Below are 26,903 nucleotides of genomic sequence, written 5' to 3'. Positions count from 1 at the left end.
GATTTGGAGGGGCAAATGAGCACCAAATTTAGAAATTCCACTTGGGTTGGAAAGCAGACAGGCCAGGCTTTCCAACAAGCACACTTGGGCACATTTTGGTCTCCTATAGGTGCCTCAAAGTAGCCTCCAATGTGGCATGATGCATATAGAGAAAAGGGCCAAATTCACTTCCGTTTCGCGAAATTTCGATTCGCGATTTTCTCCAAGTGGGCCTGCTCATTTACACTATATTTTTCTCAAAAACTAAGGCAATGTTTAAAAAAAAATTTCACTAAAGGTGGGCTCCTATCCAAGTGGCAAAGGAAGGTGAGTAGTCACCCAAGCCATTTGTCATTTTTGTAATGCTGCACCTGTAACTAATGGTTGGCTTTCCACTTCCACTTTGTAATGATTCGAAAAACTCCCCAACTCTTGGTCGTTCTATTTCCTCATGGCATAGTCTATTTATTGTATGCAAACCATTTGCAAGGGGTCGGCTGGCTTGTAATTTCTGGGAGACTGTGGGAGAGAAACTCAGTTCTTCATTGTATATCTAGACAGAGGATTAATGAAAGGAAACAGCTCTGTTTCATGGGATTCATGTGGTTGTGAGTGTAGCAAATGTGTCTCTTATGTTTCATATGCATTTCATAATGTTTCACAGTTCATTTCATATTCATTTCCAGTGAAATTTTTTAAGTTAGATAAGGTAGAATTCATTTTTATTGCTCTGCCTGTGGGAAAATTTTAGGTTCAGTGTTCTTCTTTTGTTGAAAAGGATTCATGTACTTATGCCCTTTTCACCCTCCTAAGAAATTCCTCCATTCCATGTTATTTCAAACTAAATTGCTAGATTTTCCACCTGTCTTGCCTCTCGAAGTAATCTGTGCCTTTGTATCGCATTCTCTGCTCATTGTTGTCCGTTGGTCCCATACCATCCCAGAAACTCAGTCATCCATAAAGAATTACTTCTTGTATCCATATTTACTTACTAGCTTAAGATCAATATTCCACTGTTAGTCATCTTAGACCATTCCGTTTACTTATTAGCTGAGCGTAACTCGGAGAGAGCCCTCTCCTATTCTGGTAGGGCTAGCTACCAGACTGAGCGTGGTTTGCGGTTACCCTGAATTTTGCCTTCCTTCAGCCTAAGGCATATTTAGGTGCTAACAAACTCTAAGAAGACATGTGTCTTATCAGTTCCTATTTTGATTAGGACTTTAGAGGTAGAGGGAGAGATTCATGGACTCTCATTGTTGGGTCCCTATAATACTAGTGATTACCCCATTACTATTGTAGTTATACCCCTTATTTATATTGTTGTGCCCCTATTACCCCCATATTGTTATTTCTGTGCCCCATAGAATCCCTCTATTTTTATTTTTCTGGCTTTATATTATTATTGTTAGGTCGGCTGGATTATATTGTGACTCCTTAGACTCCTATATATAGAAAGGAGGTTTTGTCATTTGTATCATCCAAGAATTGTTCATTTATGTAATGTAAAGGAGGTTGCCCCCTCAAAGAGGCTGAATTCTAAGGCGTTGATCTATCTTTTCTATCTTTTCTTGAGCTGGTTTCATAACATTTGGTATCAGAGCTTTGGATTCTAGGGTTTCACTGCTCCAAACAGGTCATCGTGGAATTTTCGCTATAACATTTTTTCTGTGACGTTTCAGAAGTCGCAAAAAAAACCCATTTGACAAGAAATCGTTCTGAACCTTGGGTCCGAATTTCAAAGCTTTTAGCACGATATTTGCGGAGATATGATCTGAGGAAGTTGGAATTTTTGCAGACTCCGGAATTACATTCAAAACAGGTGACCTGGGGAAAATCGTCATAACTTTCTCTCTGGGGATTAGATTGAAATTTCGTAAGAAGGTACAGAAAGAGGACGGACAGTAGCTTCTTGTATGTGTGTTTTAGATTCAAAGGTTGAAACAGTGACTTGTGGCACGTCGTACAAGTTCGCTCTACTGAACCAGTCTAAAAGCAAGTCACTGTGGGAGATTTCACATAACTCTTCCTTGGAGAATCCAATTTGGCTCAGACTTGTGGCATTGGAAAGAGGACGTAGGAGGCTACTACAGGTAGTGATTTTAGAACTGGATGATCCGAAATTACAGAGATACATCAGTTCAATATCAGGCTTCTATAAAGTGAAAAAAGGTGTGTAGTTTTATTTTAAATTTTTGTGTAAGCTTGGTTTAACGGAATTCAAAGGGCATAGTAAAGAATTATTATCAGTAACTGATGCCCCAAGGAAAGAAAATGCAAACACCTAGTAAGGAACCTGAAAGCTCTAGCATGACTCATGAAGAACAGGAAGAAATGCTACATGATATATCAAAATTACAAGAACAAGTGCAACAAATGTCACGCTCACAAAAGCTAACAAAAGCTAAGATAAGTGGCGTGGAATCTAAGATAAATGGCGTGGAATCTAAGATAAAGGGCATGGAAGCTAAGATGGAGGATTTGATGGCAGATTTGAAGATAGATTTGAAGACAGACATGGAAGAATTGAAGAAGTTGCTACAAGAAAAGGTCACTAATGGTGAAAAGGTAGTAAAGGAAACTTATGATGAGAACAAAAGAAATGTTAATCATGATTCCATAGACGCTAATGTTGGATCGAAGAATCACCGTATTCCAAAAATCGATATGAGGAAGTTTTATGGCAAGGATCCCGCCATATGGATATTACAGATGGAGCAATTCTTCGATCTCAATAATGTGCAAAACGCACAAAAGGTACGTATGGCAACTGTATATTTGGAACCAAACTAGTTTGTATGGTATCAATGGCTTTGCTCTCGTAAAAAATTTATCACTTGGGCAATTTTTATGGAAGAATTGATAGCACATTATGAAGATACAAAAAGCAACACTTTTTTTAGCCAATTGATAAGTCTCAAACGAAAGGGTTCAGTAATGGAGCACATTGAGGAGTTCGAAAAATTGAACATAAGAGTAAAAGATATTCCAGAGGAGCATAGGATTGATGTGTTCATAGGGTCTTTAAAGGATAATATCCAACATGATGTTCGCCTTTGGGAACCTGATTCATTAGAGAAGGCATTCAGGTTAGCAAGAAAAATGGAAAGCAAAATTATGGCAACCAGGAAGCATACCACTCACAACTATAAAGACGGAAGTGTTGTTGCCCCTAGTCGTCCACAACCTATAAGGTTGACACCACAACAATTGGAAGAAAAAAGAGCAAAAGGGCTTTGTTACAGTTGTGATAGCAAATACACTAAAGGTCATAAGTGTGCTGAGAAGAAATTATTCTACATAGATTGTGAAGAGGAAGAAGAAAAGGAGCAAGAAAGGTCAAAAGAAGAAGATATACTCCAGGAACAAAGCCTAGATGAAGAACAAATAAATCTGACCATATCTTGTAATGCATTGGCGGGAATTACCACTCCTCAAACCATCAAGATAGAAGGACAAATCAAGAAGAAAAAGGTAATAGTGTTGATTGGTTCAGGAAGCACCCACAATTTTATTCATTGTAGGGTAGCAAAAGAATTGAATTGCTTCCTATATCCAGCACCAGAGTGTCAAGTGATGATTGCAAATGAAGGAACAATAAATTGCTCTGGAAAGTGCCATAATATCAAGCTATCCATGGGAGAATATGTATTGACTAGCCCAATGCTTTCCATTCCAATGGGAGGTGCTGATGTTGTACTAGGAGTCCAATGGCTACAATCCTTGGGTACAATAGCTTTTAATTTTCAAGAACTTTTCATCAAATTTTCTATGGAAGGAAAGGAAGTTGAATTAAGGGGTATTGCAGGGAAACCAGGAAAGATAATCAGCTCTAATGGCATGACTAAGCTTCTTAAAAAGGAGCAAAGAGGTGTAATTGCACAATTATGTTCGCTAGATGTTTCCACAGTGGAATCATCTATTTCTCCAGATCTCCAATATGTCCTGGACAATCATTCCAAGGTATTTGAGACTCCCAAAGGTCTTCCACCTATGCGTGATCATGATCATGCTCTTCATCTGATTCCAGGAAGTGTTCCTCCAAACATCAGGCCGTACAGATATCCCTATGCCCAAAAAAGTGAAATTGAACGTATGGTTGCAGAAATGCTAGAGGCTGGTATAATTCAACCAAGTCAAAGTTCTTTCTCAGCTCTAGTAGTATTGGTGCACAAGAAGGATGGATCATGGCACATGTGTCGAGATTATAGGGAGCTCAACACGCTCACTATTAAAGATAAGTTCCCCATTCTTGTTATTGATGAATTATTGGATGAATTGCATGGATCAATTTACTTCACCAAGTTGGATCTTCATTCGGGATATCATCAAATCAGAATGAAGATTGAAGACATTCCAAAAACGGCATTTAGAACTCATGAGGGTCATTATGAATTTTTGGTCATGCCTTTTGGCCTTACCAATCCACCTTCAACATTTCAAGGTTTGATGAACTCAATTTTCAAACCATTCCTTAGAAAATTTGTGTTAGTATTTTTTGATGATATACTAATCTACAGCAAGTCTTGGAAGGATCATGTTGAACATGTTGACAGGGTGCTACAACTATTGGAGGAGAAACAATTATATGCAAAAAGATCCAAATGTTTCTTTGGTGGAATATTTGGGTCATATTATATCTCATGAAGGAGTTAAGGTAGACCCTAGCAAAATTAAAGCCATTAAGGAATGGAAAATCCCTACATCCATAAAGCATCTACGAGGATTTCTTGGGTTGACAGGGTATTATCGCAAGTTTGTTAAGAATTATGGGAGAATAGCAGCACCTCTAACAACATTATTGAAGAAAGATTCATTTTCATGGACTCCGGAAGCAACAAAGGCCTTTGAACATCTTAAAGAGGCAATGTGCCAAGCACCGGTCTTAGCTACGCCGGACTTCACAAAAACCTTTATTGTGGAATGTGATGCTTCAGGAAATGGAATTGGTGCTATTCTAATGCAAGATGAAAGACCCATTGCTTTTGAAAGTCGTCCAATCAAGGGAAAGTTTTTAAGCAAAGCTATATATGAGAAGGAAATGTTGGCAATACTCCATGCACTTAAGAAATGGTGACCCTACCTAATGGGAAGACACTTCAAGGTAAAAACGGATCATGATAGCCTTAAATAATTTTTAGAACAAAGATTATCCTCTGAAGAGCAACAAAAGTGGGTCACAAAGATGTTGGGTTATGACTTTGAAATCATCTACAAAAAAGGGAAGCAAAATGTGGTGGCAAATGCACTCTCAAGAAAGGATGAGGATGTGGAAGCATTGTTGTGTGCCATTTCTATTATCCAACCAGATTGGATAAACGAAGCAAGGGAGGAATGGAAGAATGACGAAGAAGTGTGGGCACTTATTCGAAAGCTACACCAAGATTCCAGTACTTCTGATACATTTAGCTGGCAAAATGATTCGTTATGGTACAAAGATCGTTTATACCTCTGTAAGAATTCCCAGCTAAAACAAAAGATTCTTATGGAATTGCGCACTTCTCCCTTAGGAGGGCACTCAGGATTTTTAAATACTTACCACAGGGTTAAGAAGGAATTTTTTTGGGATGGCCTTAAATCAGATATTCAAAAGTTTGTGGCAGAATGTTTGGTTTGCCAGCAAAATAAAGTTGAAACAATTAAGACACTGGGTCTATTACAACCTTTATCCATTCCAAGCCAACGTTGGGAGGAGGTTTCAATGGATTTTATCACAGGTTTACCCAAGTCTGAGGGAAAGAGTGTCATCATGGTGGTAGTTGACAGACTTACCAAGTATGCACACTTTTGTGCATTATCACATCCATTTAAAGCCAGTACAGTTTCTACTGCATTTATGGAAATAGTTCAAAAGCTACATGGAAACCCAAAGATTATTGTAAGTGACAGAGATCCCATTTTCACTGGGAATTTTTGGACAGAATTATTTTCTTGTCTTGGTACTCAGTTAGCTCATAGCTCATCTTATCATCCTCAATCTGATGGGCAAACTGAGATAGTAAACAAATGTTTGGAAGGATATCTTCGTTGCTTTGTATTTGATAAACAGACACAATGGGTCAAATTGTTGCCTCTGGCTGAATGGTGGTATAACACTTCCTTCCATACAGCAACAAAAATGACCCCATTTATGGCACTTTATGGGTATCAACCACCATCCATCACATCATATTTAAGAGAAAATTCTAAGGTTCAGGCAGTGGAACATCACATCGAACATCAACAACAAGTCCTCCAACTCTTAAAGGATAACCTTGTGTTGGCACAAAATAGAATGAAACAACAGGCATATCAACATCGCAGTGAAATAAGTTTTGATGTAGGTGATTGGGTATTCCTACAGCTACAACCATATAAGCAAATGTCCCTAAAGCAAGCTAAGAAGGATAATAAATTATCACCAAAATATTATGGTCCGTACAAGGTGTTGCAAAAGATTGGTACGATGGCATACAAATTGGAGCTTCCTGCAGCTTCTCGATTGCACCCAGTTTTCCATGTTTCATGTTTAAAGAAGGTTATAGGTGACAAGCTCCCAATTCAAACAATATTGCCAGAACTTGACGAGGAAGGAAAAATTATATTGGAACCGGAAGCAGTCACAGAAACAAGAACTCGATAGCTACGAAATCGATCAATTTCAGAGTATCTTATCAAGTGGAAGAACTTATCCACTGAAGATTCCACATGGGAGGATGAGAATTTTATGCAAAAGTATCCAGAACTACTCAAGCGTTGAGGACAACACTTTTTTGAAGGAGAGGGGCATGTTGGGTCCCTATAATACTAGTGATTACCCCATTACTATTGTAGTTATACCCCTTATTTATATCGTTGTGCCCCTATTACCCCCATATTGTTATTTCTGTGCCCCATAGAATCCCTCTATTGTTATTTTTGTGGCTTTATATTATTATTGTTAGGTCGGCTGGATTATATTGTGACTCCTTAGACTCCTATATATAGAAAGGAGGTTTTGTCATTTGTATCATTCAAGAATTGTTCATTTATGTAATGTAAAGGAGGTTGCCCCCTCGAAGAGGCTGAATTCTAAGGCGTTGATCTATCTTTTCTATCTTTTCTTGAGCTGGTTTCATAACACTCATTGATGAGATGGCTCCTCATCTTTTTGTATAAATAGGAGATCTCTCTCCTTCATTTTTTAGCTTAGAGTTTAGAGTTGGTAGCTTGGAGCTTGTAGTTCTTCTTTGATGGCTTTGGAAATCTTTGGAGAGCTTTGTTGTACTTTGCAATTTTGAAGAATTTGAATAAAGATTTGATGCTCTCAACATGGAAGGAGATGTGAAGTAGATGTCATGAAGCATATTAGAATGTAAGGTAGAGTAGATTTTGTTTTGTAGTTTTTCTTTGATTTCATTCAAGTATGTCATTTGATTGCTTCCAAGTTTGATAGTTTAAATTTTCCATTCATGCAATTTTAATTCATGCAAGTGTGTTCAACCGGTTGATTGTAGATTAGTTTTTCTTTACATGTTCTTGTATTTGCTTATTAGTTTTTGCATCAAGTGGTGATCTAAGAGTTGCTTCCTCTGTTGAACGTTAGCTTTTAGTTCCAGTTGTTATGCTTTTATTTTAGTGAGATTTTTTTACTACTTTTAGATAATTTAGATATCAGTTTTTCATGCTATATGATGATATCTCCGATAACTTTAGCTTAACCCCATTTTAGAAGTTAATTGGTGAGTTATTGTGATTATAGGTGAAGTAATTTGATTTTTCTTTCATTAGCCTGCAAGTAGATAGTTTAGATATCAGTTCTTCATGCTACATGATGATATCTCTGGTGCCTTTAGCTTAACCCCGTTTTAGAAGTTAATTGGTGAGCTATTGTGATTGTAGGTGAAGTAATTGACTTTTCTTTCATTAGATTGCAAGTAAATAGTTTAAATGTCATTCTTTCATGCCATATGATGATATTTCTGGTGTCTTTAGCTTAACCCCATTTTAGAAGTTAATTGACGAAATATTGTGATTATGGGTGAAATCAGTGACTAGTTTCCAGCTTCCTTACTTTTTTGTTTTGAGTGCAATAGTTTAGATTTTATTTTTGTAATTAGATGAACAGCAGAGACAGTAACCTCATTTTCAGTACTTCATCTTTTGCTTGATTTATGTAGTTACATGTTTACACTTTTGTTCAAATTATAATTTTATAAATAACATGTTTTGAGAACTTTGAAGTGCTAAGTTTGGAAATTATCATAAGAAGCATGAAACTTATCTTCAACTCTACATCCATACTTGATCTTTAAAAGCATTTTTAAAACTTTAAACTAGGATTTCCATTGCATTAGAACACTTTAGGAGACCAACAAGAACAAAAACCCAAAACAACATAAACTATAAAACAATGAAGTAAGGAAAAATGTTAACTAAGCACATATGGTGCACCACACTTCATCAATTTATGACACCCGGATTGATAATTTATGTAGAGCAATTTAAGATGTTAAATTGACTGGACATTTTTGCACCGTTTTCGAGGAAGTGTAATTATGAGACCTTATTCTTACATCTAAAAAAAATTAATAATTTCTTGAGTATGCTCTCCTCCTGCACTTTGTGTGATCTAGAGGATCAGAAAAAGAATTGTTATGTTAAAAAAAAAAAAAAAAAAAACAAAAAGAGAAAAATGGGACAAAATAAACTTCATCATTTCATTTGATTCAACAATAATAAAAAACAATAAAATAAAAAATCAAACCCAACTACCCTGATAGGTTCAGTTGTCCAAGATTGACTGGTTATGGTTAGTAGTGGTCCTCAAAACACTACGTCCTATTTTAATAAGATTTTGCAAATTAGTTGTGGAATGCAGCCTGATTCTGCAACTAACTATGAATTCCGTTGCTAATTCCAAGGTTTATCAGGTTATAGGCATCCAATGAAGAAACCGACCACATGGGCATCTCCGGAATTGTCCCGACATGGATCCTGTCATAGTCACCTAGCCTAGATTGATAAAAAATCAGCTTAAGACCTCAGTCAAGATCCTGTTTTTAGCATATTTTCCTTGAATTCTTTGCTGCTTGGAATTGAAAATCATTAATCATTCTTATAAAATTTCACAATTTCAAAGAAAAAAAAAGGAAACAATCAATGGCTATCCCCAATTCCAGTTTTCACTGTGGCCTCAATAGAAAATCTGCATTCCTGTTTGAGCTTTGGCCTTGAAACAAACTTGCAAAATCATAAAAAAAATAAAAATATACCTGCAATGTAAACAATTCTCTAATTTTTATTTCAGCTTGAAATATCCTCTATTCTTTGGCTTTAACCTCAAAATTGAAAGTTGCGGGATTATTCTGAGCTGTGAAGAGCAAAAGTAATCAAATAGTAGATCATCACCTGCATAGTTTCTATACAAAAATCATCAACTAAAGTCAACAATTGTAGATGAATCGAGGCTCAACTCCATGATTATAAACGATCAGGATTTTACTACCCTTTCTCCTGTTGAGCTTCAAAATGAAGATCTCACCGTGTCTGGCACTTGAGCAGCTGAAACTTATCTCAAGGTTATCTGACAAGAATTGAGGAGAACTTATAGATAAAGATCGATGGAAGAGTAGTAGCATTTGCTGGAAAACTACCCATAGCTGACCATGTGAAAAAAACTTAGTTTGTTTCTACGAAAACATGGGATAGTTACTGTAGAAGATGTTTACTTGCTGCCACTGGTTAGGTGTAGATATTGCAAAATTTGAGAGGACGATTGCTTATGATGCTAGAGGAAAATTGTATGCCATTTTGGAGATTTGTTTGACTGGTTCATACACTAAGAGTACATCTTAAAGCAATTTTTCTCTCAGAAATTCATTTCATAGACAAATGCCGCAACTCAGGAAAAATGCAAAGCACTGAAAAGTGTCAAACTTTAACTGAATGATCTGGCCAAATAGAGATGAATTTGGGAAAAATAAAACATATGTTTTTTCGGCAATATGGTCATTTAGATAACTTAGAAATCAGTTTAAGGAATTTGAAGCAGTTTGGGAGATCTCCTTGGTTCTTTGAAGCCCACTTTTGGAGGGCGCGAGAGAAAAAAAAAAGAACTTGAATTAATGAACTAATAGTTTGATTTAATTCAGTTGTCTGGGGAAGGGAATTCTAATTTGGGAACCTAGTATATGCTGGCATTCAATCCATGTGGTGTCTAAGAATCCAATTCAAGTCATCCAATCTCTGTTTTGAACTCCATGACTCGTACTCAACCGGACTTCTGCACTTAACATCTGTCAAACAGTTAAATTCACGACGTAACATATTTGCATACGACTCTCAAACACTGATTAGTTGTTCATTACACCTAGTTTTTTTTCCCTTTTCATATCTTCGCAGCCTCTTTGCATACAAATTCACTCTGTTTTCATACTACCTTCGTATAACAGTCACCCTTTTTTCCATAGTCTACACATATAGTTACTCTGTTTTTACATATTTTGTACATACAGTCGCTTTATTCACAATAATTTAGTTCCATATACATTTTCATTCCATTTCCATATCCATAAACGTCTGATTTCTATCCATGCAGTCACTCCATTTCTCCAATAGTAAAGGGAATTCTGAAGAGTAGCCGAGAACAAAAATGACGGGGCTCATTGTGAGAGCTAAATCAGTTGAACACACTTGGCCTTGGACTTTTTTCCTGGTACTTGGCTGCATAAATCTCCTTTACAATAACTTAAATCAGAAAAATGCTGGTCGACTGTCTTTTAGCTGCGGAATGCAGCTATGTTCTGTAACTAACTAGCAAATTCTGCAACCATTTTCATACTTTTATAGGTTATAGGTGTCAAGAGACGAAACGAACCACATGGGTAGCTGGGAAAATGTCAGTACATGGATGGTGTCCTATCGATTTGATCCAGATCAATGAAAAAGATCCCGGTCAAAGGGAAGTCAAGGTTTGTGTTATCACTAAGTCGCCACACTAAATTGCCGCATGTCAAGAAAAAGACAAATAAATAAATTTGAATCAATGAAATGAATAAGTTATTTGCTCACTTTTCTGGAGGTATTGATTAATTTTGGACTAATGATGAAATATGAATGGCTAACTTTTATTCAACATTTTTAGCTACAGAAACTGTGCACATTCCACAGCTAAAGTCCAATTCTGCAACTGAAAAACCTCATTGTTCAAATCAGCCTAACTTTCTCATACGAAATCAGATTTTGATGATTCAAGTATCATTGGAAAGATCTCAACAAGATATACACAATGATAAATCCATCATTAGAGTTTGAAATGGTGAATAATGAAATAAACTGCTGAAAAGAAGCAACATTCAACTTGAGGCACCAATTCCAAAGCAGGTATAAATTCTTTTGATTTTTCCTTTGACAGATTGTTTCATTAATACAAATTCTTAATTTTGTGTGTAAATATCATAACTAGAGAGATTGATCACCTCTCTCCTTTGAAAATCTTACATTCCGTTGCAGAAGAAGTATTAGTTTTTTTTGCAGGTTCTAGGAGGAAGGACAAATGACTACAAAAGAATGGTGTCTCTCTAAGAGACCAATTTGTTTCATAAGAGGATGATTAGCAATAAAGAGGAAATATGTTGATGCAAAATTAGATCCAGACACTTGAAAAACTTTCAGATACTATTGTCTCCATCACATCCATACCTCGTAATAAACCATTCACCTCAATTCACTTCACATTTTCCATTTACATTCACATACACTTTCCATCTCTTTTTGTCCATGGATAACCCACAAATCAAAGCAAGAGTCTCATTCACATTCTTATTGCCCATTGCCATTTTTTCTCTCCATTGCCATCTTCCATTTTCATCTTCCCTTTCCTGTCATTTTCATTTTGTAAATAAGCCCTGCTTCAAAGCAAATTATTGAGTCCATAGTCCTTTGAGTCTAAGTTCCTTTTAAAGACACCTTGAGGCTTGCATGCCTTAATGGCAAGTTCTCATGCTGACAAACAATGGGAATACATTGATGTCCCTTGTTCATCAAATCTTCTAGGTGACTTGACATCCGCAAAAATATTTGTACCTAGCAAGATGTGTTTGGGCATCTTCACTCTCATTGTCATCAATGGTGAGATTTCTCATGTTGACTAGTGGCATCCATTAATGGCCACTAAGTCAACAATTTCCTGCTATGTTTGACATCATGACATCTTTTCACATAGTAGGAATTGTGCCAATGAGTTTTGAAGACATGAAGACTATTATTTTCAGCATTTTGGAGTAGATTCAGCAAGTTTTAGTAGAAGCAATAAAAAGTCATCTTAACTCTTTATCCATGACTCTTCTTGTTCAACCACTTGAAGAAGAATATGATCAGAATTTTGCAGCCACCACACATACAATTCATCCATTCCAAAGGGTAAGTTAAGGTACATCATTTTCTAACTTTTGACCATAGAATTCCATAAAAAGCTAGAATGATAATTGTTGGAGAAACATTTCTTTTCCTCATTTCATAAAATTGCCAATACCATTAGTTGGGGTGGGGGGAATACATTCATATTCATATCTTGCCATGTCCATATCATATTTAGGAGGCCACATACTTCCAAAAAAATATATTAAATATTGCATTGTTATTATGAGCATACAATGGCTTTTCAAAAAGTGCTTAAAGGATAAATTGGATATAAACAAAATCATGGTTGTCACACAAGAACCAACCATCATGTAATCCAATAAAGATATACTTTGCAACAATAATCAAAATATCATTATGCAAAGTTCAAAGATCAAAATAGAATGCAACAACAAAATATGGTTGTTACACATGAGCCAACCATGTTGCAATTCAAGAAAAACACTTTGCAAAAGTATGAAGTTATCAAATGATATCATGCAAAGTTAAGCCAAGGCTCAAGGGTCAAAATAATTAATGTAATATATATTGCATGAGGACATGCAATAACTTCAGTTGGGGGGTATGTTGCGCCTTGAAAATGTCATTCATTTCCATTACACTTTCACTATTATGTCCATTATATCACCTCCATTTCACTACTATGTCACTACATTCATCCCATTTTCATTATCATTGGGCCACATTTATGTTTTTCCAAACTTTATTAATTCTTAGTCTTTTTAAGTGAATTTTTGCTTAAAAATTAGAAAATAGTGTGCATATTCTTATACCTAACAAGTGGGTTGAGGTTGTTGACATGTGTAGATCAAAAGGAGGCTTCTAGAAGACCTTTATGTTGCACCCTAAGGCCAAATTCGAATTTGGATGGAGAGAATCATGGGATCATGAGGATATGTGTCACATCTCTTAATTGTATTGATACTCTAAGAAGACATGTGTCTTATCAGTTCCTATTTTGATTAGAACTCTAGAGGTAGAGGGAGAGATTCATGGACTCTCATTAATGAGATGGCTCCTCATCTTTTTGTATAAATAGGAGATCTCTCTCCTTCATTTGTTAACTTAGAGTTTACAGTTGGTAGCTTGGAGCTTGTAGTTTTTCTTTGATGGCTTTGGAAAGCTTTGAAGATCTTTGTTGTACTTTGTAATTTTGAAGAATTTGGATAAAACTTTGATGTTCTCAATACGGAAGGAGATGTGAAGTAGTTGTCATGGAGCATATTAGAATGTAAGGTAGAGTAGATTTTGTTTTGTAGTTTTGCTTTGATTTCATTCAAGTGTGTCATTTGATTTCTTTCAAGTTTAATAGTTTAGATTTTCCATTCATGAAATTTTAGTTCATGGAAGTGTGTTCAACCGGTTGATTGTAGATTAGTTTTTCTTTACATGTTCTTGTATTTTCTTATTTGTGTTTGCATCAAGTGGTGATCTGAGACTTGCCTCCTCTGCTAAACATTAGCTTTTAATTCCAGTTGTTATGATTTTATTTTAGTGAGATTTGTTTACTAATTTTAGATCATTTAGATATCAGTTCTTCATGCTATATGATGATATCTCTGGTGCCTTTAGCTTAACCCCGTTTTAGAAGTTAATTAGTGAGCCATTGTGATTATAGGTGAAGTAATTTGATTTTTCTTTCATTAGCCTGAAAGTAGATAGTTTAGACATCAGTTCTTCATCCTACATGATGATATCTCCGGTGCCTTTAGCTTAACCCTATTTTAGAAGTTAACTGGCGAGCTATTGTGATTGTAGGTGAAGTAATTGATTTTTCTTTCATCAGTCTACAAGTAGATAGTTTAAATTTAATTCTTTGATGCCATATGATGATATTTACAGTGTATTTAGCTTAACCCCATTTTAGAAGTTAATTGACGAAATATTGTGATTATGGGTGAAATCAGTGACTAGTTTCTAGCTTCCTTACTTTTTAGTTTTGAGTGTAGTAGTTTAGATTTTATTTTTGTAATTAGATGGACAATAGAGACAGTAACCACATTTTCAGTACTTCATCTTTTGCTTGATTTATGTAGTTGCATGTTTACACTTTTGTTCAAGTTCTGATTTTGTAAATAGCCTGTTTTCAGAACTTTGAAGTGCTACGTTTGGAAATTATCATAAGAAGCATGAAACTTGTATTCAACTCTACATCCACACTTGATCTTTAAAAGCATTCTTAAAACTTTAAACTAGGATTTCCATTGCATTAGAACACTTTAGGAAACCAACAAGAACAAAACCCCAAAACAACATAAACTTTAAAACAACAAAGTAAGAAAAAAGGTTAACTAAGCACATATGGTGCACCACACTTCATCAGTTTACGACACCCGGATTGATAATTTATGTAGAGAAATTTAAGATGTTAAATTTACTAGATAGGTACCGAGTTGCTTGTATGGTTTCCTTACTAGTTTTGGCATGTATGACACATGAATGTGGTTTCTTGGTTATGATATGTCATTAACATGGAGGATTTCCTAGATTGACAGTGAATTTTACTAGCCTTGCCATTTCCTGGATAGACATGGTGTTATAGGTATCTTTCCTTTTGTTTTCTCGTTGGTTCTCATGTTCCTTTTATTGTGGGTTGAGTTACTAATTCCTAGAAGCCTTGGTTGGACAAATGATCTGGAATCCTTGGAACAAATTGGGTTGAGTAACAAGTCCTAGAAGACTTGGTTGGAAAAATGGTCTGAAATCCCTTGGTGCGTTGAGTTACTAGTCCTGGAAGCCCTAGTTGGAAAAATTCTCTAAAATCCCGATAATAGTTGTGGGTTGAGTTACTAGTCTTGGAAGCCTTGGTTAGAACAAGCGCTCGGAAGCCTTGGAGAGCTTTGGTAGAGACCAATATTGTGATGGTTATTGATGTTTGACTGTTTATTAGAATCACTAGTTTAGAGTTGAGGTGGTTTGGCCTCTAGAATCCTTTCTTTGGTTTTGTTGGATTTGTTCCATGAGATCCCACATTCATGCTTGGAATATGGCATGGGGATGATTGGTTGAAATAAAAATTTGGTTCAGCCAATATATGGTTGATTGCTAAATTGAAGTCCCAGACCTGGTTGCATTTTTCATATTTTAATAAGCATTTCTATCCTCTTGTATTCGATGGTAAATATACTTGCTCATATGTGTTTTTTATGGCTAACATATATTTGTTATTTCTGTTGAATATATGTTGGTTATGAGGATGTCTTATGATGGTCTTGAAGTATGGATTTCATTATGTTTTAATTAGAAAATGAATTAACAATGAACATATGACATAATAGCTAATAATGTAGCTAATTTGGCATGACATCAATGCTTCCTAGAGATTCTCTGATAAGTATGAGACCCCTATGCTGAGATCTAGTGTTATGACCTGTAGAATGCATCTTTGTGACATGTTTGACAAAATGAATACCATGGCTAGTAGGGGTTAGATCAAGTCCTTTTTCAATTATTTTCATTATTATCATTGTTTCGGTGTTATTTTTCATTTCTCGAAGTTTCATTGATTTCTGGGCAATGGCCCAAGACCTAGCCCTCAAAAAGTGGCACAAAATCTAGGATCGCTAGTTCATAACTAGCTGAAATAGTCGTTGGCATGACCTTGTTATGGGAGTGAATGGAGAGTCCCAGTCACATGCATGCCCATGTCATGGGAGTGACCAAGGCTCTATGTCAGTAAAATCCAAAGTTACCTCAGGGGTTGGTCACCTATAAGGGTTGGTTCGCTCCTGAAGGTTTTGTATCATGTGTAGAAGGTTAGATTGGTTGTTTTTTGTTAATTCCACTTCCTTAACTATACATGGTGATTTGAATTAGGTTGTAGTGGCCTCTCATCACATGTCTACTTGAGCATACTGGTTAAATGGGTAATTGTGGGAGGAGGGTGTTACACATAGGGCATAAAGTAATACATGAAGATTTCCATAAATTTGTTGACCATATTAACAAATATTCCTAAAACTTCATGTTGGAAGGTTGCAGGTACATTACAAAGTCCGAGAGGTAGGACCCTATAGGAAAATGTACCACAGGGGAAAGTGAAGGTAGTTTGGTCTTTTTCCTTAGGAGAAATTTCAATCTAGTTATAGCCACTAAATCCATCTAGGAAAGAGAGAAAAAAATTAATTGACAGAGTATCTAAGACCTTTTCAAGAAATGATAGTGTGAAATTGTCCTTTTAACTCGCTTTCTTCAGCGCCCTATAATCCATGTACCCTAGCAATTTTTCTTAGGGAGAATAAAAGTTGGAGAGCCTCATTGAATGTGAGAGATTAGACAGATGAATTTTCATTTAAGAGATTTTGAATTTCCTCCTTAACAACACTATTCAATTCTACATTCATTTTCCATTGAGGTTACGAGGCAGGCCAAGATCATTCGATTAATTAAATGTGATGAGTGCACTAATATCTCCTTTTGTATAGGGGATCAATTAGGTTTAAAATTTAATGTTTTCCCATGCTCTATTTCCACATAAGCACCCTTAATACTAGGGGTCTTAGGTATATCTTCTATAACATGGTGATCAAGAGTCTATTCCTCACTATATTTGTCTTTCACAAAACTTATCAACAATATCTTTATCTTAACTGTTCAACTTTATTTTGTTATTATGTTAGTTGTTGCTCCTAAGTCAATAACGGTATTTATAATATTTATAATTCCAATATGAACAACTGCAATTAGGATCCTAGGATATTCATATTTACCACATGTATTATACCCTAACATTAATTCTGATAGTTTTCCAGTTACATATATAATAGGGGGATTTGAGGTTTCCTACATATTTTTTGACACATAATTCTTTAAATGTGATAGTGTAAATTGGAACATATCAAATTTTTTGAAGTAAATCAATCGGACATGCAAGGTTTTTAAATTTTGTTAAGAAATAAAATTCATATCGAGGAGTATCCTTGAAATTAGCTAATATTTGAGTATAAGGGTGGTGCAAAGATGTCTCATTACTAGCAATTGTTACAGGTTTCATTTCCAGGGTAACATCAACTAGTAAAGTGAAAATAGAGGTATTACCAGTTGTTACAGTGATTTTAGAAGTAGAACCATTTGTTATAAAAACACAATTATTACTGGTTGTTACATTTTTGTCAGTAGTAGCACTATTTTTTACAACTCCATGGGTATTATCAACTATCTTATCACTAGTGATAACAATGATTGTTACAACACATTGTTTTTCTAAAGATCCTTGAATGCAATTTTTTTCTCTTGATGACTTTTATTCCTCATTTTCTATGATAATAGGACAAATTATGGGGTTTACTATCCTTATCTATTGCAATTATATTTCATTGTATTCCATAGGTGAGATAAAATAAGTAGGGAGAATTCTTGTTTCAACCCACTGCACTACCTTATTATTGGGATTAGGGTTAGGTTGTATAAGTAGTTGGTTAGGTAATGGAGGACCAGTCATAGGTGCATTTACTTGAATATGTAAATATTGTTGTTACATGAGTATCTAAATAGGAAATTTGTTAGGGACATTAGTCCCTTGCCATGGCTGAGGCCATGAAGGAGAACACCATTGAGGCTAGGGCATAGGGTATAGGACCAAAGTTGGATTAGGAGGTTTCCCTAGAGCTACTAGATATTGCATTTGTTGGGGAATTTTTTGAAGACTTTACATACAAGAGAAATCATGAAAAGAAGAAAAGTATTTTTACACCATACTTGATGGCCTAGACTTCCAATGCTTCTTAGATCCAATGAAATATGTCACTTAAATAATCTTCCTTCTCTCCTTATAGATTGATTTTAGTATAATTAATGAGTGGAAATTTTTTGTAGAATTTTCCCTCTCATATATGTTGCATCTATTAAGTTGGAATTCCCTGAAAGGATGATTCTTCTTTCACAGAGAGTTGAATATAGAAAGATATTGCTCTACTACAATCTATTTTTTCTTTGGTTGAAACACATCGAGATGAGAGGAAAATGAGGTCATAATGTTATATTTAAAATTCTCCAATAGGTTTCCAATTTCTTCTCATGTTTCCCCATTATTGGTTGACTTTAAAATTTGGGTAGAAGCATCATATGTTATGGTCTTTTTTCTTGTTGATCCTATTGAACTCCTTCAGAAAAGCTAAACAATTTTTTCATAAGGTTCCTTGGATATATCACATTCCCCCATACTATTTATCATATCAAGGTAGTTATCCCACATTCCTCTTATTATGATTTCTCTAAAACTTTCCTTGTCAAGATTGATGTTGAGACCTCAGTAGATTATACTAAACATGCTCAACATAATCTTGCAAGATTTCATATGGTGTCTAAGTAATTCTAAAAAGATATTCCCTCTGATCTCTAGAATGGGAATAGTCATGAGACTTTTCTGAAAAGGTCTTCTTCATCCCATCCTAGAAGGTGATGGATGCCCCGCTCAGTCCCATAAACCATCTTATTGCAGTTCCCCTTAACGTAGTTGGAAAGAAGTTTATTTTATGGTCATTGATGGTGTAGTGATAACTGCTATAGAGGGCATCAAATTCAAATATAAATGTACTGAGGTCTTCTATAATTGTTCTGTAAAAAATAGGAACTTCAGAAAAAGAGACATCCTTCATTACGATCTGTCCTAGGAGATTTTCTATATGGAACTCAAAGGTTGTAACTAAGCTCCATATCATTTTGTTCTACCTAAACTCATGAGGGTTTTGGACAAATGTTATAGGTGGCCCTAATAATGGAGGATGTTTTTCTCTTTTTGGTGATAAGGGTTTCTCAAGTTGTTCAACCTCTTCAGGTTGCTTAAATTGTTTGAATTGTCTAAGGGGTCGTAATGATTTCATAACACCCTCTATAAGAGTATACTAAATAGGTTTATTCAGAACACTTCCGAAATTTGGAATGTATTGATCAAGTAGTTGCCCTTTTGGACTTGATTCTACATAATGTTTGTCTGTATCCCCATATCCTTATGTCAAGCCTTGATATCCTTCCCTTGTTGATACATATGCACTAGAAACTCTGGGGATTGTCTCTATGATTGAAGGTTCATAAATTTCCACCTCCCTAATAGTTGTAGCCAACACAAAGGAATTTGATGAGGTTTTCCTCTGTTAAGAACATTTACCCAATCCTACCTTTCTAGGTGTTATCCACCAAGTAGAGCATTCATATTCATCTCTTGAGATGATCACTTGTCTGTATGTTACTCTTCCGAAATCCTGATTATTCTTCTTTCACCCTCATCCTATTCTACCTACATGGTTATTTTATTTATGGGAACCATATTTTTCTTCTTCATTATTCATGAAATGCAATCCCATATGCCCTGACTCCTCACGAGGTTGAGCGCACTTTAGTATGTCAAAGTGACCGGAAAGTTCTTACCTCTCAAATTACCACTTGGAAACCTCTAAGCCATGAACACATCTACCACACTTCCAATAAATGCATTCAAACAACCTAGTAAGCCATATGATCCTCTAATAACATCCTACAAAATGTCACTAAAATGTTGGGAAGATCAATTGTGATTTTCATTCAGAACAACCAATCTGACTCACACATAAATTATCAATCTCGGTAGGATTCTTGTTTCAAGGATATCATGCAACATATATGTAGGAATAGATGGAAACTAGTGCTAATGGGATCTCAAAGCCAATCACTTTAATGTCATTCTAGACACTCAAATCCCACTTGATGTTACACTCCAAAACTTGCTTACACTTTCAAAATGAAAAGACTCACATTGTAGTATAAATAACACTCTATCACATGATCACTCTTATTCAAAATAAGTAACACTCCTAGAAACCATTAAACACTCAACAATTGTTGAAACACCCATTTAATGAAATAAACAAACCAAAGAACTGTAACAGTGATCAAGCAATTATCGCACTAATGAAGGCATTGGTCAAGGATCTATGTTGTTGCATAATGTTAGAGTTTATAATTCTACAAAAACTCAATGCATGAACAATACCTGTAACAATAACACTAAATCACACATGAATCACAATTGAGAGAAAATAAATACACCACTATAATACCTCTCTTACTAGGGATCCCTACTTAGAAGGAGGTCCCTTCTTGTTTAGAAGGGGATGGTGAGTTTACACAACACAAGTCTAATCACTAGAAATATATGGAGCCATAAATGGTAGAGGTTTGAATTAATGAAAAACTATAGTATATGATAACAATATTGGTTCTCACTCCTCTGGTCTCTATCTATGTGTTCCTTGTGCATAGAGAGTACATTCCTTTATAATCACATAATACATTCCTATTTTCAAAAAATAGGATCATCATGAGAATCTCTTGATTCTCATGATATCCAAACTGAGAGTATACAATAGTTGTCTCATAAAAAATGGTCCTAGCTAAAACGAAGCAATAACAACTTTTTCTAAATTACAATGATTTATCAGTTGGGAATCCTAATTGTTTCAAGTCAGTTGGATTTTCCATGAATGCCTCCTTTCAATGGTTGAGATGGCTCTAACTGGGTGTCTGTCAAAATAAATCTTTGTTGCTAAGAATAGGAGAATGGAGTATCCAAAATAAGCTTAGTATGCATTAGCAACATCAACAAAGTCTTTGTTCTATCCTTAGTGAGACAAAACTAGGGAGATAATGTTATGTAACAACATCTCAACAAGCCACATAACTTGAAACAACCCTTTGTCACTTCATTAATAAAATAGCTTAAGGTAGTTTTATTGTATCTAAAATTATAACCAAAACTAGATAATAAGGATGCAATAGAAAAAGGAAGCATACTTTAGTCAATTATGATAGTCAAAGTGACAAGGCATGGTTTTGAGAGTCCACATGGTAGGCAAAGGGAGACAAAGTAGATGAAAAATGATATCAATTTTTCATCACAACACATGGTTCATTTACTTTTACTTTTAGAAGATAATTTATATGAAAAGGATTATGATTCAGTCGCTTACACATGGGCTTCAAAATTACTGAACTAGTCATTGTCTATCAATTATGTGTCCATCTTGTTGATGCAAAGTCTTCCTTGTAAATAAAAATATGTTGGGCTCAAACTTGAGACATGTAATAATTAATTATGCTTATACCCCATTCCACTGTGGAGCCTTTATATGATGTGCAACCTCTGTCATAGTTTAAGGTTCTGTTATATATGAGTAGAATTAATTTTCTAAATAATAATCCATTAACTAGCTCTCGTCCCCATGATATACATACAATCTATAATCGTGTGGTTCCTAACACCACCTCTTAGGCATACATACCACAAATATGACACATTCATGTGGCAGGGTCACATATGGATAGTCAAGGTGTTTCAAGATAATCATATGATGTGGTGGCTTGGTGCATCAATCAATCAATCAAGTTGCTACCCTCCTAAACTTGTCATTTCAAATTTTCTCTTCCTTTGTGGCTTGAAATTTCTCCAGTACTGGTCTAGGGTTAATCTCTATAGTTCATTTTTCCTATTAAATGAAGGTATTATTTTTCTCATAAAGCATTTGGCTTCCAAACGACACATTGGAAGCTCACTCAATGACATGCAATAGGTAAAATTCATATTTCCCTTTGATTTTCAATCTAGAAATTGTGTTGTTGATTGTTTTACCAATGTTATAATTAAATTGGGCATCAGATATTGGATTAATGGTTATCTTTTTAGTCATTGTAGAAAAAATTTTAGAATAGTTTTCTAACTAATAATTTGCTTAGAGTTTGTAGGTCCTTTGAGGAGTTATTGAAGGAAAATTATGTTTATTGTTAATTAATTTAGGGTTTTTAGGTTTGATTAAATCTCCTATGAGGGTGTTCTAGAACCATAGCACCTAAGAAAAACATATTATCAACAATTTCCTATATGGATGTAGTTTTCTTAGGGTTTTATTGTTTGAGTGAAGGATTCTATTGGATAACACCTCTGGTAAGAATGTCTTAATTGTTACATTCATTTTTTATATTGTAAAGGGAATTTTCTTTCTTATAGACTATTCAAGGTTTCAATTTAGGAAATAACCCAAGCGTTTGTTTATTTTTAGGAAGTATGAAGGTTTTTGGACTTAGAATCTTCTCAGGTTTCAATAGAGATTACACTAAATGAAGAAACCACTTCTCTACTAATATTGTACCTTAACATGGATGCAGTAAATTACTTGTAGGAATTACCCCCGTTCATATATGGTTAATTCTGCTTTGTTCCTTGAACATTTAGTATCATAATGGTCCATATTATCATTAACTCTTTTTAAACTTTCATTATGAAGTTTTTTAACTTAAATCCCTTTCAAATTTTCAGTGAAGTTTTCACAAGGTTAAGAGAAACCCTTTTTGTCTTAACTTCTAAGTGTGTCTAGGAAGCATCAAACTTATATTCATGTAACAAACCATATTTTCATTGTCACTCTTCTTAATTCTCAATATTAATCATTCTAGATAATTAGATTATTTTTTGTTTTTTGGTAAATTCTTCTTTTTAGAATGATAATTTTGTCTACTAATTAAGGGTATCATAGAACCTTGTGTTTGTCTATTATTATTATTATTATTATTATTATTATTATGATACTTGGTATTAAAAACCAAATATATTCTCAGTAAGGGTTTTTTATTCTTTTGAAATTATGCCATAAAGTAAAGGGTTCTAAATATTTTTATATTTCATCTTTCCTACGTTAGAACATTAAATTCTTGGATGTATTTTCAGTTTCTTGGCATCCCATTGCTTTTAATATGTCATTCAAAACCATAGTTACTAGAAGATTCTCAAGGTAAGTTTTATTGTCAATTATGTCTTGGTTTCATAATTTAATTATCTTTTATAGATATTATGTATGGATACTAACAAAACTCCTTTATGGTAACATGTTTGACTCTAGGAACCCTAGCTCACAGCTTAACAACATGGTAATTTGGTTCCTTTTTCTTAATAGGTATGAACCCCTTAACACCACTTTTTCTTTCACAGGTCATTAATGACATGAACATTGAGGCCGACTAATACTGGACTTGAATGCTTATTTATATTTACTTAAATATGTTTTAGCATATGTGGCCTCACGTTATGCTACTAGCTCAATGATTTATACTTAGAATTTATATGTTTTGAATATTAATAGTTTGTATCAATTTAAATCCAAAGCTTATCTAGACAAACTGATTTAAAATTTGTTCAATTTTTAGGTTACCCTATAATCCTTTTTGTGTATCGTTGCTTCTTAAACCATCTTTTTATACATAGTTTATGTATTTGCTTGAAGTAAGTAAATTAAATATAAAACTCCATAATTTTACTTATTATTTGGATTAGTTCATTATGATTATTTTCAAAATATGTATGATTGTTCCTTTTATTTTATTTAGTACCTTTTCTTCTTTTAAGAACAGACATTTCTTTTATCCCATGTTGTCTTTGTTTCAATTTGTTTATTCCTATATTTAAATCACTCGTTGAGAGTCAAGCTCAAAATTATTGTAAGTTGACTTTATGTAGAGAGAGTATGTATAGGGTACCTATAAAAATGGGTCCTGTAATATCTTCTTCAGCATATTCTACATGTTAAGTGTTACATCATCTAATATGAACTTACTATGCAAGTTAACCCTCCATACTAGATTTCAAGCATGCTAAATCAATGTCAAAATTCAAATATATGAATCTTTACTTTCTTTACTTTGAAATATGCATGTATAAGATTCTTTACTTATTATCAATAGATACATTCATTAACCAAAAATATTACAATTTTACTAATGCATACTTTAATATTCATTGGTAAGAATTTCTATATACCTATTCTTGCATGCTAATCATTGTTTTTCTTTATCTTATTCAGTGAACACATTATTCAATGTTAGTTCTTAAGGAAAACCTATATGATAGATGACACTTAATAAAAAAGGGCTTCAAACAAAAATTATGATAACCTACCATCTACAGTAACCATTTTACTTATCTAAATCACTTGGAAATATAGTAGGAATTAGCACATTCTCCCAACGAATGAATTAAAAACCATAGAAATTCCCCCAGGCCTTGGAATTATCTATTATGAGTAATATGTCATCATTCAATGGTGTTTTTCATCTTTCTGCATGGAAACTCTAGCAACATTCTACATTATCTCAATGTTTTCTCCCTCTCTTTTGACACCTAGGAATTTTATAGAAAACCTTTCCACTTTTTCCTCCAACATTGCATTTCTCTCATTTCTATCCACCTATCATAATACTTATCTCTAGTCCCATTGTATCTTGGTGGTGTTTATTCCTACCAAAATATTTTGGAACAATAGGAGGTTATAACTGTGTCAAATTCCACTTTTTTTTCCACTTCTTGGTACTCCAACCACTTGAACAATTACTTGACAACTGTGCATCCTAACTGCTCACGTGTTAGCTGGCATAATATTTCAAAAAAAATATTTTATTTATCATTTCTCATAAATATTTACATCTTCCATTCAAAATGTTTCAATTTAGTCGTGTACATATGGATAGTGTCTCTCACTTAGATGTTTTCTAGTAAACATAAAACCATAATGTCTTGAAAAAGTAATTGTAATATGGGTATTATGTTATCCCTCCACTTAATTTTAACATCATCCTTGGTATTTTATTTGCACTCATAACTTTCGAAAGAATGAAGGAAATTCCTCTCACATTTTCTCTTACATCTCCTATGTGGCCTCCTCAGAGACAAAGTGCTTCCATTGCACTTTAACATGTATGATTGATTGATTGTAGAGTAAATTTTCTTTCCCTTCTAAAATTCATAGAGACTCGACCTAGAACTCACCTTCTTGTTCAACCTATATCACATTCCAATCAATGACATGAGTTGGATAATGAATATATTTATTTAAAATCAATATATAAAATATGTTATACACTTTTATGTGGCATGGTACTGCTAGCTGGTAGGCCACTTGTCCTACTCTGGCTATTATTTCAACTAGCCCACATAATCTGGGCGCTAAATTAGCATATGATCCTAACCTCAATTTACTCTTATTGGGTTTGAAATTAATATAAATATGTTCCCCCACATTGTATTCCTTGTGAATCATCTTTTGATCCAGATATTTTTTGTCTCTCTTGAGATATTTTTAAATTTTGTCTTCTGTTTCTAACTACCATCTCCATATGTTTTAAGATATTATGTCCATAAAGTAGTCTTTCCTCCAGTTGACTCTAGCTCAATGGGGTATAGAATTTCCTTTAATATTGGACTTCAAAAGGAATCATTTTAATAGATTCATAATAACTATTATTATAAGAAAATTAAACCACATGTATGTAATCCTCCCATCTAATGGGTTGATCCATTGCATACATGTGAAGAATTTATTCAAGGATATGGTTGGTTCTTTCATTTTTCCCATCTGTTTAGGGATGGTAAGGAGTAGTTAAATTTAATTGTGTACCTTATCCTTTGAAAAGTGAATTTAAAAAATTTAATTTGAATTTTGCATCTCTATCACAAATGACTATTTTTGGTACACCATTAAGTTTGAATATCTCCTTCATAAAAAATTCATCTATGTGAACATATTTGAATTTTGACCGCACTAATATAAAATGAGTTTCTTACTCAAATTTTCAACTACAACCATGATAGAATCATGTTTTCTTTTAGTTCTGGGTAATGTTGTAATAAATGATAAGGAAATAATTTCCAATTTCCGCTCAAGAATTGGTAAAGGGTTTAATAACCCGACAAGGTATTGGTGTTCCACCTTATCCTTTTAACAATCCAAACATTCTTCTAAATACTTAAATGCCTCTCCTTTCATCCTTAGTCAATAACACTATTTTTCTAAGTGTTTTAAAGATTTTAATAGCCTGGATGATTGAAAAAGGATTCATATGATGTTCATATAGGATAAATTGTTTAATTCTATGCGTATTTACAATATAAATTCTATTGTTGAAATTCAACAAACCATCCCTATTCACAACATAATATGATACTTGTACTAGGATAATTTCATTTTTCAATCTTTATTGTATTTTTATGTATTCTTGATCTTCTAAGTTGTACCCTCATCTCTTCATTAAGGTTTGCTTCAACATTTCTAACAGAGATTCCATAGATTTGATTTTAACTTCTTCTTAATGCATCCAAAAAAAATTTCAGTTTTCCCTTAACATGTTTCATGTCAAAATCAAATTCACTAAGGAAAGACATCCACCTTTCCTGTCTTCCATTTAAATCTAGTTGACTAAATAAATATTTCAAGCCAATATGATTAATTACTAAAGTGAATTTCCTACATAAATGGTAGTCCCACCACATCTTTAAAGCACGGAACATTGTAGATAGTTCAAGATCATACATTGCATAATTCATTTTATTCTCTTTTAGCTTTCTCGGTTCGTAGGCTATAACACGGTTATCTTGAATTCATGCTAGAACTAATCCTTCGAAACAAGAATCTATGCACACTATATAATATTTATCTTGATAAAAAATATTAATTATGGGAGCCACAATTAGCAAATAATTCACCCGATCAATGCTTTCCTAACATTTTTATCTTCATATATGTTAAATTGTA

The sequence above is a fragment of the Pinus tabuliformis genome, chromosome 8 (genome assembly GCF_031772625.1).
Source record: "Pinus tabuliformis cultivar Carrire ecotype Pingquan chromosome 8, CPIR1, whole genome shotgun sequence".
NCBI classification, from domain to species: domain Eukaryota; kingdom Viridiplantae; phylum Streptophyta; class Pinopsida; order Pinales; family Pinaceae; genus Pinus; species Pinus tabuliformis.
Note: the sequence above shows the minus strand (reverse complement) of the source record.